The 19,207-nt window shown below is 33.0% G+C and overlaps 1 protein-coding gene across 5 annotated transcripts in view; it reads left to right on the top strand.

Annotated features, from left to right (window-relative positions):
- The window catches only part of MBD5 (methyl-CpG binding domain protein 5), a 430,738-nt gene that overhangs the window by 157,087 nt on the left and 254,444 nt on the right, over positions 1-19,207 (top strand). For all 5 annotated transcript variants that reach the window (XM_077767790.1, XM_077767788.1, XM_077767791.1 and 2 more), the window contains exon 2: positions 13,745-13,836. The gene's annotated coding sequence lies outside the window, so the exon portion shown is untranslated. The remainder of the gene's footprint in view (positions 1-13,744; positions 13,837-19,207) is intronic.

Here is a 19,207-nt window from a genome sequence, read left to right as displayed (position 1 = left end):
GACAACTATTTTAGAAGAGGAAGTTGAAATTTCAGAAAAGACCAGTGTATACAATGTATAATATATTCTGACTCCATATACAGACCTTCTGCACCTATCCCTGTTTAATTAACAAAGGAGAGATTTGAAACAAAGCAATTGGTATGGCTTAGGCACTAATTTGGGTGGATCTCAGGTTCTTCTCGACCCCCAGCTCTGCCACATCTTATCTCCTTAAGGATTAGAACGTTGATGTCTTCTCGGTGAGGGTGAGGTCCTTAGAGAAGTGTTCATGTGGAGAGGAATAGAGACCAGTGACCATTTTCTAAGAAATATGGAAGCCTTTTACTATTTAGTATTTTAAAAACTGGTACAGCTGCACTGTTCATTCTGACCAAACTTTAGGTGTATCAAAATATATAATTTTGATTAACCTAACATTATAACTATGTATATAAAAATTTAAATACTGTATTAATTTTTGGTTTTTTGTTGGTTTTTATAAGACACATTTTTAGGCTCAGACAAAATGGAGAATTCTTTCATTGAAATTTCTGCTAAAATGTTATTATATAAATATATGGTCCCATTCCATTGATTGATTGATCAATAGGCAGTTAACATAGATTGCCTTTATTTACAGTCAGACATTTTTTTTTTTTAATTATGAGTTTGCAATAATATGGTGGAGGAAGTTTGTATCTTACAGTTCCTGGCCAAAAAATTTATTAAGCTATTATAAATATCATAAAGAACTTTGTTGGTTTTCTTCTCTTCTAAATGTGAATTTGCTCTCATTTATAACCTTCCTCTTATTATGTCTTCTTTATCAACATCCAAGAAGAATAAAACAGGTATGAGTTTTTTTTTTACCTAATAATCTCCATAGTATATACTCAAATAAAGACCTAATCTCTTAAGAATCTGGGAGCAACAAAAATCAAATTTATTCTCTTTTCACCTTTTTTTGTGTGGTAGTAAAATTATTTGAAATACAGGTTTTAGGCAATGAGTACATTGTTTCTTGGTTTGTGTTGTAATATTTCATAAAACTAAATGAATTAAATATGTTAACTCTAGTGCTTTTAGTTTAAACCGTAAGAAATTTCCAACCTTCAGTCTTTTTTGAACAATAAAACAATTTCACCTGGTTCAATCTAAAAGAGGCATCCCAACATATTGAGATAATTTTTTAAAATTTTCTACATGAATGAATTGAATTTTTCATTTTATTTTTGCTTCAATTGCTCTCTGTTGCAATGAACTCATCAATAGGTATTTAAAAATGTTATATGTTTAATTTTTACTGAACATGAACCTACCATACTGTTTTACTTCCATGAGCTAATTTGCAATTCATTATAACAAGTTAAAATTCTGTTTTATTGTAACTGTATTAGAGCCCTTGGGTGGCTCAGTCAGTTAAGCATCTGTTTTCAGCTCAGGTCATGATCTCGCAGTTTGTGAGTTTGAGCCCCGCATCAGGCTCTGTGCTGACAACTCAGAGCCTGGAGCCTGCTTCAGATTCTGTGTTTCCTTCTCTCTCTGCCTCTGCCCTGCTTGTGCTCTGTCTCTCCCTCTCTCTGACTCCCTCTCAAAAATAAACATTAAAGAAAACTTTATTGTATCTGTATCTGCAGTGGTATCTACAACTATATTCTCAGTGCTAAGGAATCATCAGAAAACATCACAGCATTGTAAATGGAACATTTAATATTTGATTAATTTTAAGTAGCATTTTAAGCTTTAAAACAGAGATGGTATTAACACTTAAATCACTCTTACAGAGCAAAATAACCTGTAATCCTTTGGGTTAAACATTTAAGTAGTTATTTTTCTGCATAGTCATTTCAGTTCATTATAAACACAGAGAAGATGGAGCAAATCTCTGGAAATTCTTCAATTTAATATGTATAGCTTTTTTATTTGTTACCTTTCAAAGATCTAAAATGATACTGCATTTATTTTTTGTATATCTCAAAAAAGAAACTTGACAAGGCAATCCTTGAAACATATAAACAAGAGTGACTCAAGCTCTTTTTGGTTGTACTTGCTCATATTTAGATTTCAGTTTTTTGATTTCTCAATTATCTTTCACTGAGTCAAAAATGACCCCATTTTTGTTTACCTCTGAAGGTAATTTGTGTAATCTAGACATCTTTTTCTGTTTATAAGGATTTTATTCTTGTCTCAATGTGTTATTTTCTCTAATAAAAACTCTTCACTATTTACACGTTGGCATAATACTGAACTGATCTTGGTAGGATTTGAAATATTGTTCTCTTTTGGTAAAGCTGTTTCCACACATCATAAAATCAGGCATTACTACTGGCTCATAAAATTCCTCATGTAATATGGTTTCTTTTGCTATTATGAGTGACTGCACTAAAAATCTGCAGAAAGTCAGAGCCTGATGTTTCCCCCAAACACACACTGGTGACCTTGATACTCCAGTCACACTAACCTCCTTTTCAGACATCACTAAGTATGATACTCCTATTCTGTGCATTTATTTGCATTTTCTCTGCGTGCCATTTTATTTTTTTAAATTTCAATGTGTTGACATGTGAGGATTTCACCTCCTTGCACAGGGTTCTAGCATCTCTCCCTGATATCTTTTTGTTTTTATTGGAAATCATGGTTGAATTTTATTTTTTCCCAAGATGCCACTACTTACAACTTTTTTGTTTGTTATTCTGACTAAATTCTTTTCCCTTAGGATACTCCTGGAGGATTTGTTTCCATTAATAAAGACCCTTCAACTTGGAGGGTTGTTTTATTTTTTTTTTTATTGATAATTTTAAAAATCACTTTAAAAATCACTTTAGCTGAAGTATGCATTCTATAAAAAAATATACCATGAGTACTGGAAGGAGGGTATTCCTGAATAATAGAACATTTTAAAACATAGCATAAATGTGATGTTTTCTATATACAGTTTAAATGCTGATTTTTTAAAACTTTTTTTAATGTTTATTTATCTTTGAGAGAGAGAGAGAGAGACAGAGCATGAGCAGAGGATGGGCAGAGAGAAAAAGAGACACAGAATCTGAAGCTGGCTCCAGGCTCCAAGCTGTCAGCACAGAGCCGTCAGCGCACAGCCTGAGTCAGGGCTTGAACTGATGAACCATGAAATCATGACCTGAGCTGAAGTTGGTCACTTAACTGACTGAGCCACCCAGGCACCCCATATGCTGATTTTAATAATCTATAGCTTCATTTTGAAGCTACTTACTTAAAAATCTTATGAGGACAGTTTTTAGTCTGTATGCATATACTTTAAAATTATATTTAAATTTTTTTGTGTGTTAGTTTAAATATATCTTTCCTTTCACTAGTTTTCTTTTAAATTAGTCTTAATTAACAAGTACTAATTAATAAGTCTACCATATTTTAGTAGTTTTTAACTTGCATGATTTTCTTTTGTTTTATGCAGATAGCACCTTTTTTAAAAATATAATTTATTGTCAAATTGGCTTACATAAAACACCCAGTTATACTGGGTGTTTAAACTGGCTTACGTTGTTAATGTCAAATTGGCTTATATATAACACCCAGTTACACATAAAACTCAGTCATCTTTTTTTTTAAAGAAACATTTTTTTAAGTTTATTTATTTATTTTGAGAGAGAAAAAATGTGAGTGGGGGAGGGGGAGAGAGAAAGAATCTCAGACAGGTTATACACTCTCATCACAGAGCTGGGCCCAGATGCTTAACTGACTGAGCTACCCAGGCGCCCCAGAGAACGTCTTCTAAAAAGAATTTCTCTGAGTTCTGATTCAGTATTGTCTACTTAATCTCCTACAACACGCTAGTAGTTTATCTAGTTCAGTACAGTAGAATAACTTTGAGGCTTGTAATTATTTTTCTTACCACCACGTAAATAAAGCATTACGGTTTATATTTAGATCTGGATTTCTTTTTAGATATTGAAGTAGATTTATAATGGCTACATGAAATTTATCTTTATAATAGTGTTTTTCTTTGGGATTATAGTGTTTTATGTATCAAATGCCCCCAAATGTTGTATCATAGCACCATTAAAAACTTGAAAGTGAAACTTCTTTAACAACTCTTAATTTTTCTGAATGAAAGTGATAGCCTCTCTCTCTCTCTTTTTCTCTCTCTCTCACACACACACACACACAGAGTTACGCCCCATTTTCTGTTTCATCATCAACAGAAACATCATTTTTTTGTTGGGCTCAAGTCTAATTCTTTTGCAGTTTTTTATTTGGTTCCATGACATTTATTATTTTAATTTAAATCCAACTTAGTTAACATAGAGTGTAATAATAATTCCAGTAATAGAGTTTTGTGATTCATTACTTAAATATAACACCCAGTGCTCATCCCAATAAGTGCCCATCTTAATGCCCACAGTCCATTCAGCCCATCTCCCCACCCAACACCCCTCCAGCAACCCTCAGTTCTCTGTACTTAGAGTCTCTTATGGTTTGTCTCCCTCTCTGTTTTTATCTTATTTTTGCTTCCCTTCCCTTTTGTTTATCTGTTTTGTATCTTAAATTTAACATATCAGTGAAAGAATATGATATTTATCTTTCTCTGACTTACTTCGCTTAGCATAATACCCTCCAGTTCCATCCACGTTGTTGCAAATGGCAAGATTTTATTCTTTTTGATCCTGGTGGCATGAATTTCAGTATCACTTCCAAACTTTTGTCTTATTCTTCATGTTGGCCCACTATCAATTTATACTGTATTGTTTGTTTTAACATTGGGGTTAAATACGTTAGGAGAATAAATTTCTGACTGGTACAAGTAATGCCTGTATTTTACAATATTGCCTTAGAATTTAAAAATTTTAATCATATCTTGTGAAATGTTTATGAATTTATGTTGTCTGCCTTCCAAAGGGGGCAGTGCAACTTTCGTATTTGACTTGTGAATGTTCCCCGCCCCCCCAAAGCATTCTCTTCTTTGCTCAAAAAATTTCTTGTGATTTTTAATTTTAGATTCATAGAATCATAGAATTGTAATCAAGGTTACCATGTTTCAGAAGGAATTTAAGCATACCCTCTGATGTTGAAATTCTACCTTTGATATCCCCATTTCTTGTCAGTAATTCCATCTGTCACCTTACCTCATTTTATTGAGCTTCAGAGATATTACCTATTTTTACACATTTAAGGTTGGTGGCAACCCTGGTTTGGGCAAGTCTTTCAATGCCATTTTTCTAACAGTAGTCACTTTGTATCTCTGTATCACATTTTGATTATTCTTACAGGATTCCAAACTTTTTCATTATTATTACATTTGTTATGGTAATCAGTGATTATGACTTGCTGAAAGCTTAGATGATAGCATTTTTTAGCATTAAAGTATTTTTTACTTAAGGTGTATACATTGTTTAGACATAATTCTATTGCACATTGAATAGACTGTAGTATAGCATAAATTAACATTTACACGCAGTCGAGAAGCAAAAAGGTTATTTGACTCACTTTATTGTAATATTTCCTTTACTGTGGTGATCTGGAACCAAACCCACAGTATCTCAGAGGTGTGCCTGTATACTTTTAGCATAATCCTGGACAATGAAATCAGCAGGAATTATCACTGGTTTTTTTATCTTCATTTTTGTTTCCTCTGTAGAACTTTTTAGCACGGAAAAATATTTTATTTCCAACATTCTGGAAAGGTAGGCAACTGCCGGTAATGATAATAATGAGAAAAAGAGGAACATGATGTTTTTAAAAAGAAAAGGGAGGTGAAGTCAGTGGTAGTGATTTCTAAAGATGCTGTGAAAAAAATAACAGGGATATATTGCTAGAAATGTCTCATACAGACTTCTGAGTCAGAGAAGCAAAAGGCAGAACCTGAGAAGGTATGAAGATAGCATCAATATCATCCTAGTCATAAATCTTTAACAGTGCCAGCATTTACAGCAAGGCAGAGAGCAAGGCCACTAGTATATTTATCATTTCCAAAAGTAAAATAGCTTTATAAAATATAACAAATTTATATGGAATAACTTCAGAATTTATTTCTGTAACACTACCACAGAGGAAATAAACAGAATGACTTCTTTAAAATGTTTTTGTTTTATTGAATGTAAATCTATTAACATAGATCTTTATATTTACATTATTTTAATCTCTAAATCCTGGTGTGGTCTTTTTTTCTCTACAACATACTTATATTTACATCCTTGAGTTGAGAAATCCATTAGTGGTTTTCAAGTACCTCATTTTTGAGGTTGGGTGAAACTGCATAGAATTAGAGTAATAAATGAGCTGCCAACCCATTTATGAGGTCCCAGCCCTATTAGCTCATTAATTGTCTATTAAACAGCCCAATGGGATAACAAGCATAATGAATTTGTTATTGCCAGAATATTGATATGCATGTTCTTGGTACTGTATTCACCAAAATGTTGTACTTAATTCTTTCTATCCAAAAAAGGTCAGCTCTCAGGGTGTTTGGCATGTCATTGTACCCAAAAATCACTAACTGGTATTTCCCAAATAACAGATGTTATTAAGATGATCTGTCAGAACCAAATTGATTATTTATTCCAGTGGAAGAGATACCTTGTCTACATCAGATGGACAGTTTCAGAGAATGCTTGTGAAGGGAGAAAAAGAAGAAACAAAGATGGTTTCTTTTCTTTCTCTAGTGAAAAAGAAATGCTGTTTACTCTTATACCTTGAATAGCCTGGTTATTATCAACTTTTATAGAAAGAATTTCAGTTACTTTGGAATGTAAATATAGTTTCTTAACTGAAGCCAGGTCATCTGGACAAGTGCAAGAGGGCTAAAGACAAGGCCTAATTTGATGGACAGGATTTAGAATTACCTGTGGTTATTTGTTTTTGACACTGACTAGGGCATATCCAATAAGAGTCTTTTATGTAGTTGACTTAAAAATAGAACAGTTGTGTTAAAACCATGAATCAGAGTTATGCAAGTTCCCGTAAATAAGTGATCGGGAATAAACTTAATAATGGACTTAACTGGTACTAAGCAATGCTTGAATATGCTCTGGCTAAGACTATTCTCTATGATAAAAACAGTTTAGAAAACAAACCTTCCATTGATTGCATGATTAGAACTCTTGTTATACTGAAAACATTTGGAAACTAAAAAAGCGGACATGACTTAAAACTATTTTTAATTAATTTAATGTTTGTTTTTTATTGAAATAAAAGACTTTGTGAAGTTTTATTTTATTCCATAATTTTTTTGCCATGATTTGTTTCCATTCAGTCACACATGAAATTTTGAATTACAATTATTTATTTATTTATTTTGAGAGAGAGAAGGGGAGAGAGTGCATGTGAGGGACGAGCAGAGAGAGAGAATCCCAAGAAGGTTTCGTGCTGCCAGTACAGAGCTCGATGTGGGGCTCGAATTCATGAACCATGAGATCATGGCCTGAGCTGAAATCAAGAGTCGGATGCTTAACTGACTGAGCCACCAGTTACCCCTAAATTAGAAGGTTTTTTTTAAGTCAATTATTAGAATAAATGGGATCTTGAGGTCTACAGAATTGCATACTGCTAATGCTATGAGAGCAACGATCTATAAAACTTTAGGTTTTGATATAGTTCCGGGAAGTAAAAAGCATGTTTTCTTCATGTAAAAACTGCCATGTTTCAAAATTAGAATATCCTTAATATTTATTCTTAATATTTTAAGAAGGATAGTTTTTCGTTAAAAAATTTCTAATGAGTTAAAACAAATAAATATTGTATCCCAATATTGAACCATACTTAATGGATCCTAATGTCATTGGGCTTATAGAACATTACATTCAAAGCAAGACAGGGTTTTTAAGATAAACTTTTAGTATTTATCATGCTTTATTTTGTAAATTTTACAGATTTTATTTTGTAAATTGACAGAAATAGAAAATATGTAGCACTAAATGAAGACTTTGAAATCAATTTTTTTGTGAGGAAAAGAGTTGGAAGTGAACCCCTATGGCATTTTCCCTTGAGTGGGAAACCTTGCAAAAGGGTAGAGGGTATAAGGCAGAAATTTATATGAAGGTACATTAAGTGAGGCTTCTGGAACTACTGGAGATTTTAATTTAATGGATTGTGCCTTTAAGAAATACTGTAGATAATGTAGATTGCATGAGTTTGAAACCCATCTCTGATAGTTATTAACTATAAAACCTCAAAAAAGTTAATTTCTCTGTTCCTCAGTTTCCCTATCTGTACAATGTAGATGATAATATTACTTCTTAGGATTGTTGTAAAGATAAATTAATTAATGATGGTTAGAATTTAGAAATCAATAAATATTAACTCTCATTACTGTATTTCAAAACAAGGAAGAAGTGTTAGCAACTTTAAAACTCTTGGACACATTTATTATTTATGATCTCTAAGTTTGTATTTTTAGTCTTTGAAGAGTAATATGTATACATTGAATTCTTTTGTGATATAGAGTATTATGTTTTACAGAGTTATTGGTTCTTGTTAAATTATGTAGTTATTCTAAGGAAACACTAAACCATGTTCCCTAGGACTACTGTGTTACATATATTCAAATAGAGTCTAATTTATTTTCTAAATGTTCTTTTTTAAAGTTTTTAATTAAATTCTAGTTAACACACAGTGTAATACTGGTTTCAGGAGTAGAATTCTGTGATTCATCACTTACAGTATCCAATGCTCATCCCAACAAGTGCCCTCCTGATCACCCATTTAGCCCATTCTACACCCACCTACTCTCCATCCGCCCTCAGTTTTTTCCTCTATATTTAAGAGTCTCTTATGGTTTGCCTCCCTCTCTTTTTTCCCCCCTTCCCCTATGGTCATCTGTTGTTGTTGNGCTCTTTCCATAATTTGGTTATTGTTGATAGTGCTGCTATAAACATCAGGATGTATGTGTCCCTACAAATCAGTTAAAAAATAATGTTCATTCTTGTTAATTTGGTTGTTATTATTAACAGCAATTATTACGCCATTACTCTCAGCTGACTAAAATCAGCTGAGCACAATCAGAAGACATTAAGAGAGTAAAGTGCAGTAGCCTCAAAAGAGATGGGCAAGTTCTTGCAGCTTAGGAAAGTACAATTTTTAAATCATTCATAGTTGTAAAGTATACTAAAAAGAAAAGCTGGTGCTTCACTCAGTCACTGTAAAATGCTATACTCAGTTAATGGGAAGACCAACAAATAAAATCATCACATATTTATTAAATGCTTTCAGGCCAGCACTTGCTGGGAAATTATAATTTAGTTAAGGGAATAAAACAAACATGCTAAATCTTAAAAATAAAAGATAGAAATAAAGGACCATAAGGGAGTACCTGATTAATTACCTAAGTAACTTGCAATAATTAGTGTTGAAAGTCAGAAGAGAAAGAAAGCTTTTAGTGTCTGGTTGATGGAAATTTCCTTCAAGGAGAAAGCAGTATTTGAGCCAAGTTTTGGTTGATGAAGAGATGAGAGATAAACAGTAAAAGGCATCTGGGGTCAAATAGTAAAAGATCATGAGTCTTGCCAAAAGACATTGGAACTTCATTGCATAGCTGAAAACCAGAGGCAAACTGTATCCGATCCTGCAGATTTGAGAGGTAGCTCTGTGTTTGTGAGGACATTTGGGAAGTCCATGACTGTTTACTAGCTATTAAGCAGCACTAGGTCTGGGAAAAGAATCAACTTTAGTCATAAACTTAAGATTGATGTTTACTTAATAGGAAAACCTGAAGTAGTTAGCAGCACATGCATGTAGAAAGAATACTTTATTAGGAGCACCTCCATACTAGGTAAATAGGTGAAAATAATGATCATTTTCTTTAAAGGTTTAGCAGTTACTGAGGTCATTATTACCTTTATTATGTATAGCACAAACTTCGATATTTACCTCTGTTTATTAGACTTTTCTTGTTCAGGAATCTAAAGAGTGTGTGCATATGAATATATTATTTTTATTACAAAGTATTTCTGGACTTGTTTATAAGGATTTTCAAGACTAAAATGTTAACAGCCTATTTCATCTTATTTTTAGTAAGTTATGTTAGTGTGTGTGTTGAAGAAAATGACTCAAGACTTTTTCTTTAAAAAATTGTTGCTTTGCACTTAGAGCAAATGATACTAGAAGAGCTTATTTCCCCCTACTAAGTTAGGGCCAAAAAAAAATTTAATTCTGAGACATTGCAGGCATGTTTGTAATTATTTGTGTAGTTTTGGGTTAAACTTTCATTATAGAATATAATTTAGTTTTCTCTTTTTTGCCGTAATATTTTGTTGATTACGTACACAGTTTACTTGGGAAATAGGCACAGCTTACAAAATACATTATCCATAAACATTATTTTAGCTTTGATACATTGATTTATTGCTAAAGTTCTATTTATATTTTGAAGTTATTTCTTACCCAGGATACTTCAGTAATATCTTTTAAGATTAGGAATATAGTCTTAGAGGGGTGCCTGGGTGGCTCAATCGGTTAAGCATATGACTTCGGCTCAGATCCTGATCTCACAGTTCATGAGCTCAAGCCCCGCATCGGGCGCTGTGCTGACAGCTCAGAGCTTGGAGCCTGATTTTGTGTCTCCCTCTCTCTCTGCCCTTCTCCCACTCGCGGAAGGACTGATATCCTTCCTTAATGCTTTAATTTTTTTTTTAATTTTGAGAGAGAGAATACCAAGCAGGCTCCATACTGTCAGCACAGAGCCCAAAGCAGGGCTCAAACCCACAAGCTGTGAGATTATGATGTGAGCCAAAAACAAGTCCATTGCTCAGTGACTGAGCCACCTAGATGCTCCTCCTTCTTAATACTTTAAAAAAATACCTAGGCCCCAGTGCCACGCCATACCAATTAAATCAGAATATCTAAGAAACATACCAAGTTTCAGTATAGTATCCCAAGTATTTTTTTAATGTTTATTTATTTTTGAGAGAGAGAGCACGAATGGAGTAGGGACAGAGAGAGGGAGATACAGAATCTGAAGCAGGCTCCAGGTTCTGAGCTGTCAGCACAGAGCCTAATGCAGGGCTCAAACTCACGAGCCCTGAGATCATGACCTGAGCCAAAAGTCAAGATGCTCAACCAACTGAGCCACCCAGGCACCCCCACCCAAGTATTTTTAATATGTAGCTATAACTAAGAAACTACTCTAATGAGGAATCTACACTAATGACTAAAAGGATCATGTAATTGAATCCAAAAGTTATTGATGTTTGGTTTGGAAATCCATAGTACTCAAAACCATATATTGAAGGTATAGCATTATATCATCCAAATTCTCATTTCCCTGACTGCTTGTCTAGGCTTTTTTTTTTTTAATCAAAGAGTGTTAGAATCAAATTCTTGTTTGTGTGTTTATGTGTGGCTATTTTTTATCGAAGTATAATTTACAGATAATTTATTACTTTCTTGTGTACAACATGATGATTCCACATTTGTATACATTGTGAACTGATCAGTACAATACATTTAGTTACTATCTGTTACCATACAAAGTTAATACAATATTATTGACTGCATTGTGTGTGCTGTACTTTATATTCTTGAGACTAATTTTTTTTCTTTTCAAAGTTATTTAAATTCTAGTTGCTTAACATATATTGTAATATTCTTTTCAGGAATAGAATTCAATGATACATCACTTACTTAGAACACCCAGTGCTCATCTCAACAAGTGCCCTACTTAGTACCTGTCATCCATTTAGTCCATCCCCCTCCCACATCCCTCCTTCAACCTTCAGTTTGTTCTCTATCATAAAGTCTCTTATAATTTGTTTCCTTCTCTCTTTCTTCTCCCGCTTCCTACATGTTCATCTGTTTTGCTTCTTAAATTCCACATTTGAGTGAGTGAAATCGTATGGTATTTGTCTTTCTCTTCCTGACTTATTCCACTTAGCATAATACACTCTAGTTCATACACATCATTGCAAATAGCAAGATTTCATTCCTTTTGATGGCTGAGTAATATTCCATTGTATATATGTATGCCACATCTTTTTTTAATGTCTTATTTATTTTTTGAGAGAGAGCACGAGCCAGGGAGGAATAGAGAGAAAGGGATACAGAGGATCCAAGGTGGGCTTTTGTTGACAGGCTGACAGCAGCAAGCTCAATGCAGAGCTTGAACGCATGAACCATGAGGTCATGACCAAACCCAAAGTTGAATACTCAACTGACTGAGCCACAGATGTCCTGTATACCAAATATTCTTTATCCATTCATCAGTTGATGGACATTTGGCTCTTTCCATAGTTTGGCTATTGTTGATAATGTTACTATAAACATCGGGGTACATGTATCCCTTTGAATCTGTACTTTTGCATATTTTGGATGAATACCTAGTAGTGCAGTTGCTGGATTGTAGGGTAGTTCTATTTTTAACTTTTCGAGGAACCTCCATACTGTTTTCCAGACTGGCTGCTCCAGTTTGCATTCCTATCAACAGTGCAAGGAGGTTCCCCTTTCTCCACATCCTCGCCAACATCTTTTGTCTCTTGTGATTTTAATTTTAGCCATTCTGATTGGCATGAGATGGTATCTCATTGTGGTTTTGATTTGTATTTCCCCTGTGATGAGTGGTGTTGAGCATCTTTTAATGTGTCTGTTAGCCATATGGATGTCTTCAAAAGTGTCTATTCATGTCACCTGCCCATTGCTTCACTGGGTTATTTGTTTTGTGAATGTTTAGTTTGATAAGTTCTTTATAGATTTTGGATACTAACCCCTTAGCAGATATATCACTTGAAAATATCTTCCATTCTGTAGGCTGCCTTTTAGTTTTATTGATTGTTTCCTTCACTGTGCAGAAGCTTTTTATCTTCTCACAAAATGTTTGTTTTTGAAAAAGAGAGAGAGAGGATGGAGGAGGAGCAGTGATAGAGGGAGAGAGAGAATCCCAAGCACGTTCTGTGCTGACAGCTTAATATAAGGCTTGATCTCACAAATTATGACATCATGACCTGAACCAAAATCAAGAGCCAGATGCTTATTAGCCCACTGAGCCACCAAGGCTCCCCGAGAAGTTTTTCTTGATGAAGTCCCAATAGTTCATTTTTGCTTTTGTGTCCCTTGCCTCAGAAGATGTTTCTAGTAAGAAGTTGCTATGGCTAAAGTCAAAGAGGTTTCTGCCTGTGTTCTCCTCCAGGATTTTGATGGTTTCCTGTCTCATGTTTAGGTCTTTCATTCATTCTGAATTTATTTTTGCATATCATGTAGGAAAGTGGTCCAGTTTCATTCCAGAATCAAATCCTTTTAACAAAGGACATTTTGTTTGGACAATCCTAATTCTGTATTAGTGGCAATTTCTTTTTAAAGATCTCTGCAAAGTTTCCTAAGGTTTGTATAAAGTACTGATAGGGCAGTTTAAACGATAATGACCTTTATTATGAAGACAGCATTTAGCTAGTTGATCTCTTTGAATTTGGCATTTATAAGCAACTCATATAATCAAGAATATATTTTTGTAACCCATTTTGAGCAAGGAAAATATTTTCTAGGGTAGGGCTATATTCATGTAGAACATTGGAATCAATGTATTTAAAATTATATTTCTTAAAAATGCTAGGTAGCCAGATAAAATTAGTTCAATAGAAAGTACTAAATTTTATGACATGAATCAAAATATGTGTTTCACAGAACCTTCTTCTAAATGGAAAACTCTCATTATTACTGGTGTTTATTTATATAAAATATATCCTATGAAATATACCTCCCCTCATCCAAACTTAATAAAATCATAAAGAATACATTTTACATCTGCTTTTTTAAAATAAACAATATTTATAACTTCAAATTCATGTTTTTGTTTCTTTTTCAGATGCTTATTGAAGATGCTAGTTTCTGCATATGGGAAGTAGATATTGAAGGTTATATGGTTTACAGACAAGATCTTTAAAATATATACTCAAGGTAAGTAATAGATGCAACCTCATAAATCATATAATTTAAATGGTTAGGGTTTCCAGGTTGTACTTTGACTTGCTAAACTTGCTTTATCACTGGCCCTATTTAAGCAACCTCAAAACCATATTCATTCATTTTCAGACACAAGGTGTTTTACCCTAACACTATCATGACAGGAAGTGTCATATTTCATTTATTATAGGCAGTTGATAAAATTGATATATTATTATGGAAGTGTGCAAATCAATTAACAATTGAAGAAAAATGAAGTAGCTTCCATTGAATCTGTGGGCTCAACTCAGTAGTGTTTAATTTGGAAGATTAAACAAAAACTACTATCCACCGTACTTTCTTCTTGATGTACCATATTTGTTAATCAGTTCTTTAACTACCTTAGGAACGTGTCCTTTAACCACTCCAAAAACCTCTGTCATATTTTATATACTCAGAGTATTATCTCTGAAAACCAAACCTCTTTTCACTATTTCTTGAGTCCCAAAGATTTGTCCTGACTCATCATTTCCTTTCATTTAGCACGTTCTGTCCATGCCTCCCATGACTGCTTACATGCTTACACTACTAAGTATATTTCTAAATATATTTTGGTAAAATATTCAGTGAGATATGAGGAGTAGAAAATGTTTTAAAAAAAGTATTTTAAATGATGTTTCAGGCAGGTACAATGTAACCTTAGAGACTGTGTGACCAGTAAATGGGACATTTTTGTTCAGCTCTAGAATCCTCTCTAAGTGGAAATAAGAGACTGTAAAATCTGATTTTATGATTTCTTCAGAAAAAAAAACAAATATGGATTTTTTTAAAGTCCTAATTTTTAAATATCAGCACAGAATTTTGCATGTGAAAAAAATCTACTTTTGTCAACTGTATGAACCAAAGAAAACACTTTCTAGCCTCTGCTGTGGAAATTTTTTCCCTTTGTTCTGTTTTTCTTTATTCTTTTAGAGTGCAACTATTTAGAGTCTATTTTTTCCCCTTAATTTGTGGGTAGAAGCTTATTGATTTTGCTAGTTTTTTGTGATGAATATTGTCAGAAATGACTTATCTTGAAAATATAAATGACATTACTTATTTCTAATTCATTTCTATAGTTAACATATGGTGAGTTGGTTACTTGTAACAGCTATTCAATTGTTTTCTGAATTATAATAATTAGACAATTATTTTTCTAATTCCTTCATCTCTATAGTCTTAAATCAGATCCTCTCAAGTAAAGAAAATAATAATGAGGAATCTTTTTTTTAAAGGAACTTTTGCATAAAAATAGGGCTAAATGTGCTCCTCAGTTCATTGCACACTGTCATCATTGGTCCATGCAAAGCACTTATTTTAGTTATTTATACATTTTCTTTTATTTTCATTTCTAGTCCCATACTCCTGACCTTGACCCATAGGAAATCATTCTAATATGACAGTCATTATAACTACTGCACCGTTCTCTTTAGTTTATATGTATTTTCATAATGCATTGTTTTATATACATGTATTTTGAAATACTTTAAATAGAAAATTCCAAACAAATTAAAAAAAGAGAGAAGAGAATATGTTATGAACCTTCATGGGCCCATCTCTCAGCTTCAACAGTTAACTCATGGTTGGGCTTGTGTTAATTGTATCCCTACCCTGCCCCCTCCCCTATCTTACGTGTATGAAATTTTATTATGCATAAATGGTATTGTGCTATGTATTTCATTTTATTCCTACTATTTTATTTTACTTAACCTTAAGTGTTTATCACTTACTTAATATTGTCATGTTTACATTGCTTCTAACTGCTACATAGTATTCCATCCTTTGTAGCTACTGTGCTATAACTATTCTTATTTCCCACTGATTGCCATCCAGACTTTCTGTCACAACAAACACTGCTATAATGAACATTCTCACACTTGCATAATCATGGACTTTGCAAGGATTTCTTTGGGATAAATATCCAGGAGCACAATTGCTGGGTAATAGGATACATGTTTATACTTAACTTGACCAAGTTCTACCAGTTGCTCTACCAAATAAACTACGTTGGACCACACTTTGACCAGCAATAATCTTCTCAGTCCTGTCAACCCTTGACATTATCTAACTTGCTAATATTTTCAGTCTAATGTGCATAATTTAATAGTTTATTGTTTTAATTTTAGTTTCTCCTACCATTAATGAGTTTGAGTACTGCTTCATATTTTTATTGGCCTTTTAGCTTCCCTTTTCTGAAATTGTATGTTCATAGTTTTTATTTTTCATGGGGGTTCTTTTGACTAATGTTCTTTAAAAGATTGTCATGTATTCTAGATATTAATTTCCTATTAGTTTTAAATATTAAAAAATATCTGCTTCCACTTTTTCAAAATTTTTAATCTTGTGCTTGATATTCTTTGAGTAAAAATCAATATTTTAAATATTTGATTAAAATATTTTCTGAATGTATGTGATTTTTGTACAGAAATGCTATTGATTTTTTGAAAATGGATACAAGTTCTAACAACATTGCTGAACTCTCTTATTCTTAATAGGTTGTTCTGTTTTCTAGAAAAATGATCATATATCAATTCCAAATAATGAAAGTTTTCTCTCTACCCTTCCCATCCTCATACTTTTACTTTGTTCTTCTTTCTAATACGTTTGATCAATTCCTCTGGAACTAAACAGTAGTAGTGACAGTGGGCATCGTTATCTTACACCCAGTCTTAAAGAGGATGCATCTAGGATAATGCATGTATAATGCTTGCTGAAAGTTTTTAACATATAACCTTTACTAAATTATGAAAGTTCTTCTATTTCCAGCTTGGTATGCATAAATAGCTGTTGAACCATATAAAATGCTTTTTATGCATCTTTGAAACAATCACATGTCACAATGACATTTACCCTGTGGTATATTAACGTTGTGAATTTTATGAATAGAATTTCTAATGCGAAACCATCCCCGTGTTTATAGATCACTCTACTTGATCAGGGTGTTTTATTTTTAACGTTATTTTATTTGGTTAGCAAATATTTTATTTAGGACTTTTGAATCTACATTCTTAACTGAAATGTGCTGTATTTGTTTTCTCTTTATTTTCCTTGTCTAACTTTGCAATTAAGACAACAGTAGCCTGATAAAATAAGGTGGGCAGCTTTTATTCTTTTTATGTTTTCTAGAACAACTTTACAAGATAGGAATTTACTATTTCTTTAATGTTTGTTAAAACTCATGTAAAACTGTCTGGTTCAGGGGTGCCTGGCTGGCTCCATTGCTATACCATGCAACTTTTGAACTTTGGGTTATGAGTTTTGAGCCCCATTTGGGTATAGAGATTACTTAAAATAAAATCTTTTAAAAAAATTATCTGGTTCTGAGGATTTTTGTGAGATTTCTGTGAATGCGTTTTATGTCCTTAAATGCTTTTTGATCTATTCAGGTTTTTTCCTCCCTTCTTCCAGTCTTCTCCCATAGGTACTGGTGACACCTGATGGTCTCCCCACCTGCGGGCATAGTCCAGACCCACCTCCATAGGAAACAACCTAGACAGCCTCACTCTCCACATCTAACTGAGCCATATGATAATGGTCACCCCCTTTTGAAATGACTAGAGTTTCAGTGTTTTAACCCTGACCAATGGGCTCTAATCTGCCTAATCCTGCTTCACTTGAACTCCCATTACCACATACCTAAATTAATCCTGTAATCCGTTAGTTTTCTACCATCCCACAAGCAGAAAGTTTGGTTAGTAATACTCTGAATTGAGTTCCTTCTATCCCCTGCTAAAGTTGTTGCCATACTTCTGGTTACATGTGTCAAGGTTATGTAAAAGGTAAATATTCTGCCAAAAAAAAAGTTAGTATATAAGTTCAGGGTAGGCAAATGTTGGGGGAAAAATAAGCGGTCATCTGGTCTAATGTCCTTTATAGTATATACCAAATGGTAGTTAACTTTAGAAGATTTTCCACTTTATCCCCAGAATTTGAAACTTTATAATAACTCTGTATTATTAAAAGAAAAAGTTATTTCCACTTACATAAAGAAAAAGTAGAGATTATAAGTAAGGATTTTTTGTATACCCACTAATAAGAAAAGAAACTTTCAATAAAAATATGATCGTTATTATAATTTTTTGATACATTTGAATGTTTCTACCATCTTACTTCAGTTTTTTCACACGCATTGTGTATCTTCTTTTTATCTTTTCCTATTTAAAAATGCAGTATTTATATATTTCCCCAAAATAGATTCTTATTCATTCTGACATCCTGTTGTCTGTCTCACCTTCCCCAACTCCATCATGGTGTTACTATCTACTTTAAACAACAAAATATTGCAGTCAATTTTTCTTTTTTCTTTAATGCTATTTTTAAAGACAACAAACTTTATCAGCACTACTAATACTCTATCAACATTACTTTGGACATCATTTTTAAAATAAGTATAGTGTTCTTTTTCTCTTTTTGTCCTTTAAATTTTTATTTTAATTCCAGTACAGTTAACATACAGTGTTACATTAGTTTCAGATATACAATATAGTAATTCAACAATTCTGGACATTACTCAGTGCTCATTATGATAAATGTACTCTTAATCCCCTTCACCTGTTTCACCCATCCACCTCAGCTACCTCTCCTCTAGTAGCCATCAATTTGTTCTCTGTACTAAGGGTCTGTTTTTTGGTGTTTCTTTTTTTATTTGTTTTGTTTCTTAAATTCCACATGAGTGAAATTATAGTATATTTGTCATTGACTGATTTATTGCACTTAGCATTATACTCTCTAGATCCATCTCTATCATTGCAAATGCCAAGACTTCATTCTTTTTTATGATTGAATAATATTCTGTTGTGTATATACACCCTTTTTTCTTTATCCGTTCACCTATCAATGGACACTTGGGCTGCTTCCATAACTTAGCTATTGTAAATAATGCTGCATTAAGCATAGAAGTGCATATATCTTTTCAAATTAGTGTCTTCATATTCTTTGGCTTAATATCCAGTAGCGGAATTACTGGATAATATGTTATGTAATTCTATTTTTAATTTTTTAAGGAATCTACATACTGTTTTCAGTAGAGACTGTACTCCAGTTTACATTTCCACCAACAGTGCAAAAGTATTCCTTTTTCTCCACATCCTCACCAACACTTGTTCTTTCTTGTGTTTTTAATTTTAGCCATTATGACAAGTGTGGGGTGATATCTATCCTGCTTTTGGTTTGCATTTCCCTGATAATTAGAGATGTTGACTGTTTTTTCCTGTGTCTGTTAGCCCCCTGTATGTCTTGGAGATATGTCTGATCATGTCTTATGTCCACTTTTCAATCAGATTATTTGTTTTTTGGATGTTGAGTTGTATCAGTTCTTTATATATTTTAGATACTAACTCTTTATTGG

This window comes from Crocuta crocuta, unplaced genomic scaffold, assembly GCF_008692635.1.
Source record: "Crocuta crocuta isolate KB4526 unplaced genomic scaffold, BGI_CrCroc_1.0 scaffold154, whole genome shotgun sequence".
Taxonomy (NCBI): domain Eukaryota; kingdom Metazoa; phylum Chordata; class Mammalia; order Carnivora; family Hyaenidae; genus Crocuta; species Crocuta crocuta.
This window is presented reverse-complemented; position numbering and strand designations above follow the sequence as displayed.